Source organism: Chinchilla lanigera, unplaced genomic scaffold, assembly GCF_000276665.1.
Source record: "Chinchilla lanigera isolate Chin_1 unplaced genomic scaffold, ChiLan1.0 scaffold00076, whole genome shotgun sequence".
Classification (NCBI taxonomy): domain Eukaryota; kingdom Metazoa; phylum Chordata; class Mammalia; order Rodentia; family Chinchillidae; genus Chinchilla; species Chinchilla lanigera.
The window spans coordinates 6128249-6133319 of record NW_004955477.1 but is presented as its reverse complement, the minus strand read 5'-3'; the positions used below and the strand labels follow the sequence as shown (position 1 = coordinate 6133319).

The 5071-nt window shown below is 43.7% G+C and overlaps 1 long non-coding RNA gene across 1 annotated transcript in view; it reads right to left on the bottom strand.

Moving 5' to 3' along the window:
- Positions 1-3385: 3385 nt before the first annotated feature.
- LOC102016805 overlaps positions 3386-5071 on the bottom strand; it is a 33813-nt gene continuing 32127 nt past the window's right edge. Inside the window, exon 3 of the long non-coding RNA XR_263659.1 lies at positions 3386-3701. This is a non-coding gene — a long non-coding RNA (uncharacterized LOC102016805). The remainder of the gene's footprint in view (positions 3702-5071) is intronic.

Genomic DNA, 5071 nt, shown 5'->3' with positions numbered 1-5071 from the left:
TTCCAGAGGAGTGGCCCATACTTGTGTTGTAAACAAGGATGTGGGCCCTGGGCTGTGTATTGTGTTTGTCCAAAAGAAGACAGAAATCCAGATTTAATAGGTGAACGTTCTTGACCTTTAATACTAGTAATGATCACAAAACTCTTTAAAATAGCACAAATCATGTCCACAGGCCAAGTGTGCCCATATGTCACCAGTGTTCAGTCTCTGGCCAGTCTCTTCTCTGCTGGCCGTCCCCTTGGTCAAAAGCTTCTTGAGGAGCAGAGTTTAGTTCTCCATTTTCCACGGAGTATCATCTCAGTCAGCCGCAGCCCCACCAAAGTGCCGGCAAAGCCCCATCCTCTCACTTCTCAGGACACCAAGAGGGGGATCTAAAATGACAAATCTCCTCCGAGCCCTCTGTAAATACCCTGATATGTGTGGGGTGCTCTTCACTCAGAGGACGAATGCATCCTGGATGCAGATCTGTCAGCACAAGCCTCCAAATCACAGCGTGGGCTGCTCATGCCGTGCACACCTGCGGCTTGTTGACAGTGGAGCGATGAGGAATTCGGAGGCAACTGAACTCCCCAGGAAATCGCACAACCGACCTGCACAAAGATATTTAGCACAGGTGTTTCCATAATTGTGATGCATGAGAATACTCCCTCATGTTCAGTGGCCCTCAGCATTCGCACCTCCACCTGCCTAGGGGGGCTGGAGGGGAGGTTTGTGCCCATGAAAGGAGCAAGACAAAATGTGAGTCTGTCAGCAGTGGCTCCAGGACAAGGGGAGTCTGTTTGCCCATATTTTATCTTCGAGTATGCTTGTTAGCCGAAGAATTCTGAAGAAAACAAATGTACATGGTATTACCCATCATCCAGTTAAAATAAACTATCACTAGTAAACACAAACTTTAATCAACAATGCTAAAACATTGGACTACCATTCTATGTACTCTAGTGAATTTGTTCAAAAATATATTCTTGTCATGTGAAGATGCAGTCCACATGTATGCAAAAAAAATAGGGAGAAAGCCTTCTAGAAACACACCAGTCTATTAATTCATCAAAATATCATTTTTCTGAATTAAGGACTTTTAAAGCATTTTCTAATATTATTTATTTTTGAAATCTGTGGTGAGTTGTTTTACCTTATTTCAAATAAATACTCATATTTGCCCCTAAATTAAAAAAAAAAATCGGAAAGTTCTCAGCCCTCCCCTCAGTCTTGCTGCCTTCCAGATTCTTGCTGAAAGGCTGGGGCGGTAGCAGCCAGCAGCCAGCAGCCAGCAGCCAGCAGCCAGCCAATGAGGCGGCAGAGAGACGATCAAGCTTGTATGTATCGACCTGATACACTTGGCAGGGTCAGTCAAGTGAGCTGTCAAGTGGTAACAAGAGGCCTTGAGGTGGAGAGTTCAAAGTCACATGTCAACCACAGCCAAAGCCTGGCATGGACCAGGGCACCAGAGACTAGAAGGTTGTGACACAAATGGATGGCTGCAGGCTTGTAGCAGAAGAAGCAATGGGCACCAGGGCCAACTCTCCTTCCTTCAGTATGGCAAGAAGTCCCTGATTTTCTCCTGCACAGCCCTTGTGGGCCACCCCAGCTGGCCACCACGGCTCCCGGATCCAGCCTCTGCTTACGGGGTCACAGACAGGCAGGATATACAACCTCTACATGGAGAGCAGTTGCCTGTCTCCTTAGCATCATCTGCCTCCCAAGGGATGAAATGAATGCAGAATGAAAGCACCAAGCATGAGGGAGCCACCAATACCTTGCTACTCCAAATACTAAAGGGTGGCTCAAGCTTTCTGAGCAGACACCTGGGTCAGGAGACGAGAGACAGAGACAGAGAGAGAGAGAGGGAGAGAGAGAGAGAGAGAGAGAGAGAGAGAGAGAGAGAAGCAGAATAGAGAAGAAGCCTCAAGCTCCATGCCTCACACTCCAAACCTGCACCACTGCCCCAGGGACACAAGGATGAGGCAGTGTGGCATGGTAACTAGGAGTAACGGCAGGGTGCACCGGGAGCAGGAGAGCACTTCAGAATGCAGCCTGAGCCCACACCCAGGCTTGCTAGGGCAGCCCTGGAATGGTGCTGCCTTTGCAAGTTGTGGGCTCTGGCAGTAAGGGCAGCATCTGCAATCCAGAATGCCATTTGGCACCTCTTTCATTTTTTAAGTAGTTTTCAATATCGTTTCTCTGTTGCCACATGGTGAATTTTGTCCTTCTGTGAGCCAAAGACAAACACAGGCATGCTCCACATACACAATCAAAGGGAATGGTTTCCTAGCAACCAGAGCCCTAGGTGGCCAAGAGCCACCTTCCCTTGCAGGGATGAGAGCATGGCCTGTGGGAGCTGTGCTTTCCACTGAGACCAGGACCACTCACTCTGAGAAGGAGTTAGGGTCCCCTCAGTACACCCTGTGCCACTGGCCCTGTTGCTTTCAGTGATGAAGACAAGCACAAGCCCGTCATGCATTGCACATGTGTCCATATGTGCACCTGTATATGTACACATGCACAGGTTCACCACACACACACACACACACACACACACACACACACACACTATAAACCTCCCTGTCTGCAGAAGCAGACTCAGGCAAACCCAAGCATAGCACTGTACTTAATGGGATCATAATGGGGTTCCCAAGTCTAGCTCATCTACTTTTTCTCAGCAGAATATCAGGTATGAGGCCCTCAGAAGTGAGCACCACACCACACCCAGGCATCTGGAGACAGCTGCCTCGGGTACTCCAGGGCTGAAAGTAGATTCCAGCCCATTGCAGGACCTGCTGGATTCTGGCTGAGGTCTGTGCATCCCCAGGCTGAATTCCCTACCCAGGAAGTCCTACAGGATTCTGAAGTCTGAAAACAGCCACAGAGAACATGAAAGGTGCCCCTGTGGCTTCCCCAACTCACCTCCCTTCTCAGGAGTGCTGCATCTCACTAGACTTAACCATCTTGGGTCTGTACTCCAGTAGCAAGGGGTAGGCTCACTCTATCCTATATGCCACTACCCCACGTGCTCTAAGATACTTCCTGTTGCTTCGGGACTGGGAAGACTCAGACATTTACTCCAGTTTTGACTACTTATCTTGTAGATAATGTTATATTTAATAGTTTTGTAAATGCTGTTACTTAAAAAATATGACGACTTTGGCTTTTCTAGTTAATCTTCAGGTTTTACACAAATAATCTGTTTTCAGTTTTGTTTTTCCATTTTCAGTGTTTACCTTTTTTTCAAAATGTCTTGTACATTAGTTCGAACTGCCACAACCATGCTAAAAAATACAATTGAGTGTCTGCTGGCGATACCAAAACGGTAGAGCATCCCTTACAGAAAGACAATAAGAACCACATGCTGGGTGATAAGAAGCACGCTCTTAGAAAGGTTGTAGAATATTAATTTATTTGAGTTAGAAAATATAAATCAACCCCAAGGAAAACAGGAAAATACTAACGCTGCTCATGCTTTTCTGTCATTTGGGAAGTACTGACTCAAAATGAACCCCGGCACAAAACAGGAAAGCCAGAAACCAGCCACCATCCAGCTGGGGCATAAGCGCAGAAGCTGGAACCCCCCGGAACCCCCATCTGTCTCCACACTTTGCCCCAATATTTCGAGAACCACCACTCTCTGATGGCACAGCACAGCGTGACACTCCACGGAATACTGGCATTTTCAAATCTGGGAAGACACAGTGGAGCAGAGAAATCTATAAAAAAAATATTATTATTATTATCATTATCATTGTTGTCAGTGTTTATTTCTCTTTCATTTCTAATTTGGCTTGTACTTCCTTTCCCTTTTTTTTTTTTAACTTTTAGTTAAATTCTCCAGGGATTTGTAAATGTTATTGTTTTTATGCTCACTTTCAAAGAATGAGCTCTTGGATGTGTTTATAATTTCTGAAATTTCTAATTTTTTTCTCTGTCTACTGCAGAATTGAAGCCCCCAAAAGCCTCTGCTCTTTGAAGTTTATTTAGATTTTCTTTGGGGTTTTGTTTAGTGTCCATTTACTTGTATATTTGAATCAAAGGGTAATCTTTTAATTGGGAGGTTGTATCATTTTATTTATATCCTCTCTTGTTCCAGAAAATTTTTCATGGATACAGGCACTTCCTGCTTTGGCAAAAGAATCCCACATATGTCTGTTTACTCTTATTATCTGCATTCACAACTTTACGCCTCATTTTATCTGTTTCTTGCTAATAATGATTTACTATCTTTCCATATAATTGTATTCTTGTTGATAGCTGACTTTCTCCACTGCTACTTTTATCCTGTATTTTATTTAAAATGCCTTGGTGCTATATTTTTGATCCCACTCAAGAAGTTTAATTAATGTCATGAATTCATTATCTTTTGCAATTTTATCAAAGTCAATAGACTCTTTATCTACTTTCTTATTATTAAGCATGCATATCTGTTTTTGTTCTCTATTTTTAATCCCTTTTTGGGTGTGTGTAGCTGGACGTCCAGCAAACAATACAATGTCTTGTTAGACTTTATTTTTTAATCCGCCCAGGGACTTGGCTTTTTTCTTCTAGTTTGTTTGCTTTTTTTAAGTGGGTGAACTAAAACTCATGTCACTGACATAATCATGAACACAGTCTGTTGCTATCATCGCTTATGGAAGCATCATCACTTATGGAAGCATCATCACTTATGGAAGCTTCATCACTTACAGGTTTTACAAGTTGACAAAGATCTATCTGGCCCTTACCCTGCATACCAGAAGGCACACTTTCCATTCTTAACAATGCTACCATCTCAAGACAGGTTGCACCCATGCTCAAAGATCTTCTTTATCCATTCATCACTTGACGGACTTTGGGGATGTTTCCAAAATTAACTATTATAAACTGTGCTATAAAAATGAGCATCCCAAAAGAGCTGGGGATTTAGCTCAGCGGCATAGGGCCTGCCTGGCAAGCTCAAGGTCATGAGTTCAATTCCCGATACTCGAAAAAAAAAAAAAAAAAAAAAAAAAAAATGAGTGTCCACATATCACTGTGGTATGATGCTTTTAATTCTTTCAGGAAAATATGGAAAAAGGGAACAGCTGGGTCAAATGGAACCTCT